Here is a 13,000-nt window from a genome sequence, read left to right as displayed (position 1 = left end):
TCAGGTCTCACTCTGATTCTGAATGGGAAGAGGAGAGCAGGCAGGCTTTTATAAGGGGGAAGCACACACCTGATAAGGTAAAACCCAGAGCAGTGGGCGGGTAAAGTAGAAAATGGGGGTGGTCAGGTGTATGGCGTCAAACAGACATTGAATTGACGAATTGATTGAGAAACAGTTACTATAAAGGGTGTCAGTCTCCAGGTCAGGGATTTAGTATAGGATCAAAGCTATGGCATGGCTAGTAGACTACGCCATGCTGATTAGAGATTGATGATAATAAAAATATGCTTTTTTCACTTCTTAGGAGCCAGGACCATATAAAAAGCACAAGGAAAAAGTGAGGACAATCACCGAGAATTTAAAATGTATTTATTGATAAGATCAAGAGTGGAAATGAGGGGAAATTCAGGGGAATCGGGTTCTGGGAGTGAATTTACGGGAGTAAAATTGTGCTTTTTCAGGTAAATTCAAGGGTTATACATTGGTGGGTTCCCAGAGTGATTTCCCCCCCATTTCCACGCCTGGCTTAGACATTTTTCTATTGGAAAACGACATTGCTAAAGTTTGTTTATTTGCTTATTTCGGACACCTCATGATCCATTGCAGTCACTGTATACAGCAGAACTATCACCTTATGGTGAGGATAGCTGAGTTGCAAGCTCAGCTTCAGACGCAATCGTTAGGCAAAGGCAATTTAAGTGTAGGAAAGGATGATAATGCGTCTGTGACACCAGTAAATACAGGTAGTAGTGCACAGTCCCTGAAGTCGGACAATTTTCTCATTGCTTCTGGAGAGAAATGCTGTCTGCATGCTCAACCGGTGTAGCTCGTTCAGCGGATAGAAACTGTCTGCCGATTTCCCCCACTAAGCAAAGAGTTGAAGTCAGAGCCTGAGCCTTTGCAGGTCTCTCCACCGGACATGTGTAATAGTGGTGCGTGGGTCAGCTGTTTGTTCGCCTGCAATCACAAAAAAATTTGAAGGCCCGTACCCAACCCTAACACGCAAATATAGAAAATGCGCTATATGTTACAGTCAAAGACAGCAGAACGATTTAGATGTTTCTGCTTCTAATTCCCGACATATTGGTAGGCTATGTGTTAGTAAACTTGTCTATAATTAGATACACGTAGTTTCTCTTTTGTCATTATATGTTGCTCTAGAAGACTAAATAAACCCTTTATCCACATAATAATGTAATAGATCGATAGAATGAATGCTTTAATCTAGTTGACCTTGGGACAGTTTTCTCTCTCATCTTTCGCGGGGCAAAGGCGTTTCAGGACTGGGGAGAAAATACAATAATGCAACAAACAAAAGTCTGTTTTATCGGTTGTAATGAAAAAGAAAGCTTTGAAAACGACCCAACGTGTTTCTGATAAGATTTCAGTTCGGCTTCGACGCATATTTTATGTTTATTTTTTTTAATTTAACCTTTATTTAACTAGGCAAGTCAGTTAAGAACAATTTCTTATTTTATGTGTAGGAAAAATGTGATTGAAATACAATCAGCTTTTATGTTGCTTTTATGATGAAGATTGAACCTCTACAGATGGTTTCTAACTGAGCATTACCTTCTATCAAGATGCAGAAATAAATAAATCATATTTCTCGACTCCTGTTCCCAAATCCACATTTTGCCTGCATGTGGTGTATCAATTTACTACAAGAAATGCTTAATTCTGCAGGAGTTATTGTTAAGGCTGTGTGAGAGGTTATAGACCTACAGTCAGTGTCCAGATTTCAGTTTCCATTTAACCCATCTGAACACTAGGTTACAGTTGCCTTGACATGTTATAGGCCTATTTGAAGTCCTGTCTTGTGACTGTCGAATATGTTTAGCGCCTCACAATCATCACACATACAGTTGAAGTCGGAAGTTTACATACACTTAGGTTGGAGTCATTATAACTCGTTTTTCAACCAGTCCACACATTTCTTGTTAACAAACTATAGTTTTGGCAATTCGGTTAGGACATCTAGTTTGTGCATGACACAAGTCATTTTTACAACAATTGTTTACAGAAAGATTATTTCACTTATAATGCACTGTATCACAATTCCAGTGGGTCAGAAGTTTACATACACTAAGTTGACTGTGCCTTTAAACAGCTTGGAAAATTCCATAAAATTATGTCACGGCTTTAGAAGTTTCTGATAAGCTAATTGACATTATTTGAGTCAATTGGAGGTGTACCTGTGGATGTATTTCAAGGCCTACCTTCAAACTCAGTGCCTCTTTGCTTGACATCATGGGAAAATCAAAAGAAATGAGCCAAGACTACAGAAAAAAAATTGTAGACCTCCACAAGTCTGGTTCCTCCTTGGGAGCAATTTCCAAATGCCTGAAGGTACCACGTTTATCTGTACAAACAATAGTAAGCAATTATAAACACCATGGGACCACGCAGCCGTCATACCGCTCAGGAAGTAGACTCGTTCTGCCTCCTAGACGTGAACGTACTTTGGTGCGAAAAGTGCAAATCAATCCCAGAACAACAGCAAAGGACCTTGTGAAGATGCTGGAGGAAACAGGTACAAAAGTATCTATATTCACAGTAAAACGAATCCTATATCGACATAACCTGAAAGGCCACTCAGAAAGGAAGAAGCCACTGCTCCAAAACCACCATAAAATAGCCAGACTACGGTTTGCAACAGCGCATAGGGACAAATATCATACTTTTTGGAGAAATGTCCTCTGGTCTGATGAAACAAAAATAGAACTGTTTGGCCATTATGACCATCATTATGTTTGGAGGAAAAAGGGGGAGGCTTGCAAGCCGAAGAACACCATCCCAACCGGGAAGCATGGGGGTGGCAGCATCATGTTGTGGGTGTGCTTTGCTGCAGGAGGGACTGGTGCACTTTACAAAATACATGGCATCATGAGGCAGGAAATTATGTGGATATATTGAAGCAACATCTCAAGACATCAGTCAGTAAGTTAAAGCTTGGTTGCAAATGGGTCTTCCAAATGGACATTGACCCCAAGCGTACTTCCAAAGTTGTGGCCAAATGACTTAAGGACAACAAAGTCAATGTATTTGAGTGGCCATCACAAAGCCCTGACCTCAATCCTATAGAAAATTTGTGGGCAGAACTGAAAAAGCGTGTGTGAACAAGGAGGCCTACAAACCTGACTCAGTTACACCAGCTCTGTTAGGAGGAATGGGCCAAAATCCACCCAACTTATTGTGGCAAGCTTGTGGAATGCTACCCGAAATGTTTGACCCAAGTTAAACAATTTAAAGGCAATGCTGCCAAATACTAATTGAGTGTATGTAAACTTCTGACCCACTGGGAATGTGATGAAAGAAATAAAAGCTGAAATAAATCATTCTCTCTACTATTATTCTGACATTTCACGTTCTTAAAATAAAGTGGTGATCCTAACTGACCTAAGACAGGGAATTTCCACTAGGATTAAATGTCAGGAATTGTGAAAACTGAGTTTAAATGTATTTGGCTAAGGTGTATGTAAACTCGATGAGTTCCATGAGACTTTTTGAAAGAAATACACAGGGCTTAACATTACCCTGTTTATCAAATTATGCTACCCTCTGCCTATTGACTACTTAGTTTATTCAAGCTTGTCTCATAATACAACACTGCCCCTTTAAGACAAAAAAAGCTCTTTACCTGACTGGCTTTTCAAAAATGTCTAGAAATGCACGTTTTGTGCTCGTGTAGGAAGCAATCACTTCCCCATTGCCGACTACAAATGATCTATAACTGGACTAATAACTCACTAACCAGCAAAGGATATGAACAAATGTGCAAACGTGTCTACATGTAGCTCAAAACATGCACTTCTACACTCATGACTGCTCATGCTGTAAACACAGTCCAGTTCAAAGTGAATGGCACAGATCTATATTTGGCAGTTGTCTATTTGCATATACAGTAGACCTACTGCAGCTCTGATTGGTTATGGCGCACCGGTCTGTGTAGAGTACGGGCCTGAGTCGTGCATGTCAATGCAATAGACTCCTACTCTGATGCATTCTACCTACAACAAAATCGCTTCCATAGTTAGTCTTGCATAGTTTGTTTTGTTTTGGTATGTTGCACTAAAAGTGGCTAATATTGCGTTGATTCGATCACAATTCCCACAGTAAAAGGAAACGTTGATAGTGTTAACTAACGGGGAAAACTCTAGAAAGTTGAGTGAAGTTCAATCTCGTTCTTCTCTGTGCGGGCTCATATTTCTTCTGCTGGTATTCCCGCTGAGATGCCCGCCCACGCGCAGCTTAGAGGGAACATTGAGTAAAGGGTCTGAGCCACTGAAGCCTCCTACCATTAGCTCTGACAAACTGAAAACCCTAGTCATTGGCGACTCTTTTACCCGCAATATTAGGCTTAAAAAGAATCATCCAGCGATCATACATTGTTTACCAGGGAGCAGAGCTACCGACGTAAAGGCTGATCTGAAGATCATACATTGTTTACCAGGGAGCAGGGCTACTGACGTAAAAGCTCAACTGGAGATGGTGCTGGCTGAGGCTAAAACTGGCGAGTGTAGATGGTATATGGATGTTGTGGGAGGTCCTGTGTAAACACAAAGGTCCTGTGTAAACTCACTTCCTTCACAACTTCCTTCACAGCAGCTCTGCGCTGCTTTGCAAAGCGCAAGAAGTATGAATGCCCTGACTTCTCTAGAGGCCAAATCACCGTAAATGTTGTATGGCCAATGCAGATGTCGGATTGACCATGCAAAGCCTTCAACTTAGCCAGAAAGATGTGTTGGCATCGAGCAATTGTCTTTGGCCCCCTCCCAGTTAGGGGGAGTGATGAGCTCTCCATCAGATTTACACGACTCAATAGGTGGTTGAAAACTGTTTTCTGTCCCTCCCAAAATATAGAATTTATAGATAACTGGCCCTCTTTCTGGGACTCCCCCACAAACAGGACCAAGCCTGACCTACTGAGGAGAGACAGACTCCATCCATCTGGAGGGGTGCTCTCATCTTATCTATCACCATACACAGGGCTCTAACTCCTCTAGCTCTGCAATGAGATAGGGTGCAGGACAGGCAGCAGGCTGTTAGCCAGCCTTCCAGCTTAGTGGTGTATGCCAGTAGCACAGTCAGTGTAGCCAGCTCAGCTTTCCCCATTGAGACTGTGTCTGTGTCTCGATCTAGTTCGGGCAAAACTAAACATGCCGGTGTTCGCCTTAACAATCTCTCTGGAATAAAGACCTCCTCCATTCCTGTCGTTATTAAAATAGACTGTGATAATATCTCACATCTCAAAATAGGACTACTTAGTGTTAGAGCCCTCACTTCCAAGGCAGTCATAGTCAAATAACTAATCATTGATCATAACCATATTGTGATTGGCCTGACTGAAACATGGCTCGAGACTGATGAATTTACTGTGTTAAATGAGACCTCTCCTCCTGGTGACACTAGTGACCATATCCCCCGCGCATCTCGCAAAGACGGAGGTGTTTCTAACATTTACAACAGCACATTTCAATTTACAAAAAAAAGACTGCAATTTTGTCTTTTGAGCTTCTAGTCATAAAATCTTTGCAGCCTACTCAATCACTTTTTATAGCTACTGTTTACAGGCCTCCTGGGCAATATACAGCATTCCTCACTGAGTTCCCTGAATTCCTATCGGACCTCGTAGTCATGGCAGATAACGTTCACATTTTTGGTGACTTCAATATTCACATGGAAAAGTCCACAGACCCACTCCAAAAGGCTTTCGGAGCCATCATTGACTCGGGTGGGTTTTGCCACAGTCATACCTTGGATCTAGTTTTGTCCCGTGGAATAAATATCGGGGATCTAAATGTTTACAACCTGATTTGAGGAGAAGAAAAACAATTCTAAATGTGTTTTTGATACTGTCGCAAAGCTAACTAAAAAGCATCATTCCCCAAGTGAGGATGGCCTTCACTTCAGCAGTGATGAACTCATTAACTTCTTAGACGAAAAGATCATGATCATTAGAAAACAAATTATGGCATCAATGTTTTTTTTAATCCTGTATCTCTCGACACATTCACTAAAATAGTCATGGCCTCTAAACCTTCCAGCTGCCTCCTGGACCCTATTCCAGCTTAATTACTGAAAGAGCTACTTCTGTGCTTGGCCCTCCTATGTGCACCAAACTCACTAAAAGTGGCAATTAGAAAGCCTCTCCTGAAAAAGCCAAACCTTGACACAGAAAATTAAAAAAACTATCGGCCTATATCGAACTATCGGCCTATTCATCTCAAATATTTTAGAGAAAGCTGTTGTGCAGTAACTCACTGCCTTCCTGAATACAAATAATGTATACAAAACGCTCCAGTCTGGTTTTATACCCCATCATAGGTACTGAGACTGTACTGTGGTAAATTACCTTTTGATGGCGTCAGACCAAGGCTCTGCATCTGTCCTCATGCTCCTTAACCTTAGTGCCGCTTTCGACACCATCGATCACCAAATTCTTTTGGAGAGATTGGAAGCCCTAATTGGTCTACACGGACAAGTTCTTGCCTGGTTTAGATCTTATCTGTCCGAAAGATATCAGTTTGTCTCTGTGGATGGTTTGTCCTCTGACAAATCAATGGTAAGTTTCGGTGTTCCTCGAGGTTTCGTTTTAGGACCACTATTGTTTTCACTATATATTCTATCTCTTGGGGGATGTCATTTGGAAACATAATGTCAACTTTCACTGCTATGCGGACGATACACAGCTATATATTTCAATGAAACATGGTGAAGCCCCAAAATGTCCTACCCTGCAAGTTTGTGTTTCAGACATAAGGAAGTGGGGTGCGGCACATTTTTTTAACTTTTAAACGCTGACAAAACAAGATATGATAGTTCTAGGTCCCAATAAACAAAGATATCTGCTGTTTGATCTGACAATACACTAGATGGTTGTCTCAGTCGTCTCAACTAATACTGTGAAGAACCTCGGCCTTACTCTGGACCCTGATATCTCTTTTAACAAACATACAGTATCAAGGATATTGCAAGGGCATCTTTTTTTCATCTTCGTATCATTGCAAAAATCAAAACCTTTTTGTCCAAAAATTATGCAGAAAAGCTAATCTGTGCTTTTGTCACTTCTAGATTAGACTACTTAAATTCTCTACTCTCTGGCTACTCCTTATTGCTACTCCTTATTGTCCCCAAAGCAAACAGCTGGAGGCAGGGCTTTCTCCTACAGAGCAACATTCAGTAAAGACTTAAAAGTCTCTATTTTTAAGACTTTACTGAAGATTAATCTCTTCAGTAGGTCCTAGGATTTAGTGTAGTCTGGCCCAGGGTTGTGAAGGTGAATGGCAAGACACTGGAGTGACGAAACGCCCTTGCTGTCTCTGCCTGAAAGGCTCCTGTCTCTCCCCTGTCTCCACTGGGATTCTTTGCCTCTGACCCTATTACGGGGGCTGGCTTACTAGTGCTCTTCCATGCCGTCCCTAGGAGGGGTGTGTCACGTCGTGCCAGGCTTTTCCGCTGCACTCGACTTGAGTGGGTTGAATCACTGACGTGATCTTCCTGTTCTGTTTTGCGCCCTCTCCCTCACGCTCGTGCGGTGACAGAGATCTTCGTGGGCTATACTCAGCCATGTCTCAGGGTAGTAAGTTGGTGGTCTGTTGATATCCCTGTAGTTGCGGGGGCTGTGCTATGGCAAAGTGGGCGGGGTAATATCCTGCCTGGTTGGCCCCCCCTCAGCCTCCACTATCAATGCTGTCTAGTTGCCTGGGGCTTGGGTCTATCTGATGAAATTCTCCTGTTTTATCTGGTGTCCTGTGTCAACTTACGCGCTCTCTCTCTCTCTCTCTCTCTCTCTCTCTCTCTCTCTCTCTCTCTCTCTCTCTCTCTCTCTCTCTCTCTCTCTCTCTCTCTCAAACAAACAAATATTAACACTGTTCTTAACTGCTCCGTTTATAACATGTGTGTGTTGGCGTCTCAGAGAGAGTGTCTGATTTGACTGTATGTACAGGAAAAGAATCAATGAAATCTATAATGGTTCTCAACAGATGGATCACAGATTATCTTCACATCCATTTTAGGTGTGTCCTCTTCAGGAATTTATCAGAATACATTCCAGCATCTTAATGGGGCCTGGCTGTAGTTTGGAGCCTAATGGTTGCTAAGGCATGCCAAAACATTGTTGGTTGTAAGGAACAGTAGCATGTTAAAATAGTACAGCAAGAGAGCATGATATGTTAAATCTAGAACATTCTCTTTTGACTGGGTTCTACCTGCATGAGACCACTTAGATCTGTTGGTCATTGGAACCACGTAACAATTTAGTTTCTATTTTGTAATTATGATATTATCAATATATTTTACCATTGGATTTGGGCCATAGATTGATGGTAAAACGGCAAAATCTTGCCCTTTGCCCAGGCTTAATGCCTTGGAAGGGTGTTGGCTGTCAATCGATATGGGTCTGAGTGACCAAATAGTCATGACAAGCACTGCCTTGCACCGTCTTCTCAGTCTCTTTATCAAGTTATAAAGTCGACCTTCCAAATCAGGTGGAGGGCGCTCTGATGACTGTATGACGCAAATTCTCATGCATGAAGTGTGGACCAGACTGGAAATAAGGATAATTGATTATTGGTATTATTATTGTTATTGGTGTCAAGAAGTGAGCCACCAATGTGAACTACATTTCTTATCCATTACTAATTGGTGCAGCACAGAAATGTAACTAAAGCATTGACTGTACACATACAGTATGTTTCCGCTGCGTGGTACGGTTTTAGAGGGGGCTAGAGTCTTTGAAATATAATTGTGAGGTATGCGTACCGAAATTATTTGTATTAATTATACTGTCTCTGATTAATTAGTCCAAACATTCATAGTTTCTGATATTAAGTAAATGAAAGCTCACAAGTTGTCACGCCCTGACCTTAGAGAGACGTTTTATTTCTCTATTTGGTTAGGTCAGGGTGTGATGTGGGGTGGGCATTCTATGTTTTGTGTTTCTATGTTTTGGCCGGGTATGGTTCTCAATCAGGGACAGCTGTCCATCGTCTCTGATTGGGAATCATACTTAGGCAGCCTGTTTTGCCACCTTAGTTTTGTGGGATGTTGTTTTTTTGTTAGCTCTGTGAAGTCTACAGAACGTGACGTTCGTTATTCTTTTGTTGTTTTGTTTGGTGTTTCTGATTAAATAAAGAATCATGAACACGTATCACGCTGCACCTTGGTCCACTTCTTCCGACGAGCGTTACACAAGTATATACTGTTTTTATAATATCTTACAAATGATTCTGCCCATTAATCTGAATCTATTCATCTGAATAAAAATGTTTAACATACAATTACTGTTATATAAGTGTGAAACTGAATATCAAATCAATTGATACCCCAAAATGATGTCTCATCATGATCATATTGAATTAGGGCTGTCAGAGTTGATCAGTTAATTTACGTTAACATTTTGTAATTTTAGTGGACTATTTTGTATTAGGGCTGGATTCAATCCATATAGCAGAAGTATCGAGGAATATCCGCGTTACAACTCAATAGAAATGTAATGGCAATGGTGTTCATTCACGGTTAACACTGCATGCTCAATCGGAAAATACCGATACATTTTAACGTGGATCTTCTGCAATATTTCTGCAATACGGATTGAATCCAGCCCTTAATCGTGATTAATCTCATTGTCTGAAAACATTCAAAATACTGAAAACATTCAAAATGTATAATCTAAAAACAACAATGTGATGTCAAAAGATAGAGCAGTGCACTCCAGTAAGATGAGGGGGGGTCTGTGCATATTTGTAAACAACAGCTGGTGTACGAAATTTAAACAAATCTCAAAATTTTGCTCGCCTGAAGTAGAGTATACTGTGAAAAATTGCAGGCCACTACTTGCCTAGAGAGTTTTCAGCTATACTTTCGTGGCTGTTTATTTACCACCACAGACAGGTGCTGGCACTAAGACCACACACAGTCAGCTGTATAAGGAAATAAGCAAACAGGAAACCACTCACCCAGAGGCGGTGCTCCTAGTGGCCGGAGACTTTAATGCAGGGAAACTTAAATCATTTCTACCAAATTTATATCAACATGTTAAATGTGCAACCAGAGGGAAACAAATTCTAGATCACCTTTACTCCACACACAGAGACGCGTACAAAGCTCTCCCTCGCCCTCCATTTGGTAAATCCGACCACAACTCTATCCTCCTGATTCCTGCTTACAAGCTAAAATTAATGCAGGAAGCACCAGTGACTCGGTCTAAAAAAAGTGGTCAGATGAAGCAGATGCTAAACTACAGGACTGTTTTGCTATCACAGACTGGAACATGTTCCAGGATTCTTCCGTAGGCATTGAGGAGTACACCACATCAGTCACTGGCTTTATCAATAAGTGCATAGAGGATGTCGTCCCCACAGTGACTGTACGTACATACCCAAACCAGAAGCCATGGATTACAGGCAACATTCGCACTGCGCTAAAGGGTAGAGCTGCCGCTTTCAAGGTCCTGGACTTTAACCCGAAAGTTTACAAGAAATCCTGCTATGCTCTGCGACGAACCATCAAACAAGCAAAGCATCAATACAGGGCTAAGATTGAATCACACTACACCGGCTCCGACGCTCGTCTTATGTGACAGGGCTTGCAAACTATTACAGGCTATAAAGGGAAGCACAGACGCGAGCTGCCCAGTGACACAAGTCGGATGAGCTAAATCACTTCTATGCTCGCTTCTAGGCAAGCAACACTAAGGCATGCATGAGAGCATCAGCTGTTCCGGATGACTGTGTGATCATGCTCTCCGTAGCCGACGTGAGTAAGACGTTTAAACAGGTCAACATACACAAGGCTGCGGGGCCAGACGGATTACCAGGACGTGTGCTCCAGGCATGTGCTGACCAACTGGGAGGTGTCTTCACTGACATTTTCAGCATGTCCGTAATTGAGTCTGTAATACCAACATGTTTCAAGCAGACCCCCAGTGTCCCTGTTCCCAAGAACACAAAGGCAACCTGCCTAAATGACTACAGACCCGTAGCACTCATGTCCGTAGCCATGAAGTGCTTTGAAAGGTTGGTAATGGCTCACATCAACACCATTATCCCATAAACCCTAGACCCACTCCAATTTGCATACCGCCCAAACAGATCCACAGATTATGCAATCTCTATTGTACTCCACACTGCCATTTCCCACCAAGACAAAAGGAACACTTATGTGAGAATGCTATTCATTGACTACAGCTCCCTCTGCAACTACATCTCTCTAAACACCTCCCTCTGCAACTGGATCCTGGACTTCCTGACGGGCCGCACCCAGGCGGTGAGGGTAGGTAGCAACACATCTGCCACGCTGATCCTCAACACTGGAGCTCCACAGGGGTGCGTGCTCAGTCCCCTCCTGTACTCCCTGTTCACCCACGACTGTATGGCAAGGCACGACTCCAACACCATTATTAAGTTTGCAGACGACACAACAGTGGTAGGCCTGATCACCGACGACGACAAGACAGCCTATAGGGGGAGGTCAGAGACCTGGCCGGGTGGTGCCAGAATAACAACCTATTCCTTAACGTAACCAAGACTAAGGAGATGATTGTGGACTACAGGAAAAGGAGGACCGAGCATGCCCCCATTCTCATCGACGGGGTTGTAGTGGAGCAGGTTGAGAGCTTCAAGTTCCTTGGTGTCCACATCAACAACAAACTAGAATGGTCCAAACACACCAACACAGTCGTGCAGAGGGCACGACAAAGCCTATTCCCCCTGAGGAAACTAAAAAAGATTTGGCATGGGTCCTGAGATCCTCAAAAGGTTCTACAGCTGCAACATTGAGAGCATCCTGACTGGTTGCATCACTGCCTGGTACGGAAATTGCTCGGCCTCTGACCGCAAGGCACTACAGAGGATAGTGCGTACAGCCCAGTACATCACTGGGGTTAAGCTGCCTACCATCCAGGACCTCTACACCAGGCGGTGTCAGAGAAAGGCCCCAAAAATTGTCAAAGACCCCAGCCACCCCAGTCATAGGCTGTTCTCTCCACTACCGCATGGCAAGCGGTACCGGAGTGCAAAGTCTTGGACACAAAGGCCATAAGACTCCTGAACAGGTAACCAAATGGCTACCCGGACTATTTGCATTGTGTTCTCCCCCAACCCTTCTTTTTAAGCTGCTGCTACTCGCTGTTTATCTTATATGCATAGTCACTTTAACTATACATTCATGTACATACTACCTTAATTGGGCCGACCAACCAGTGCTCCCTGTCACGTTCCTGACCTGTTTTCTGTTAGTTTGTGTATGTGTTAGCTGGTCAGGACGTGAGCAAATGTGGGAGTGGAGCCTAAGGGAGAGGTGCGCGTAGTAGGCACTAGATCTCCAGTGCTCATCCACAGCCCGGTTCAACCTGTGCCTGCACTCTGGAGGGTACGGGCTGGAGTAGTATGCCAGCCTGGGGGAGTGGTGCCAAGGCTGCACACCAGAGCTCCAGTGCTCCCCCACAGCCCGGTCCTTCAGGTGCCTTTTAACATCAAGCCTCCTGTAGGTCTCTCCAGCCTGGTGGGTCCTGTGGCAGCCCCACGCACCAGGCTGTCTCTCCGTCTCCTCCCTACAGGTGTGCCCGTCTGCCCAGCGGTGCCTGAGCTGCCCGTCTGCTCAGCGTCGCCTGAACTGCCCGTATGCCCAGCGGCGCCTGAACTGCCCGTCTGCCATGAGCCTGCAAAGCTGCCCGTCTGCCATGAGCCTGCAAAGCTGCCCGTCTGCCATGAGCCTGCAAAGCTGCCCGTCTGCCATGAGCCTGCAAAGCTGCCCGTCTGCCATGAGCCTGCAAAGCTGCCCGTCTGCCATGAGCCTGCAAAGCCGCCCGTCTGCCAGGAGCCTACAGAGCCGTCCGCCAGACAGGAGCCGCTAGAGCCGTCCGCCAGACAGGATCAGCCAGAGCCTTCCGCCAGACCGGATCAGCCAGAGCCTTCCGCCAGACCGGATCAGCCAGAGCCTTCCGCCAGACCGGATCAGCCAGAGCCTTCCGCCAGACCGGATCAGCCAGAGCCTTCCG

The sequence above is a fragment of the Salvelinus fontinalis genome, chromosome 26 (assembly GCF_029448725.1).
Source record: "Salvelinus fontinalis isolate EN_2023a chromosome 26, ASM2944872v1, whole genome shotgun sequence".
Lineage (NCBI taxonomy): Eukaryota > Metazoa > Chordata > Actinopteri > Salmoniformes > Salmonidae > Salvelinus > Salvelinus fontinalis.
Note: the sequence above shows the minus strand (reverse complement) of the source record.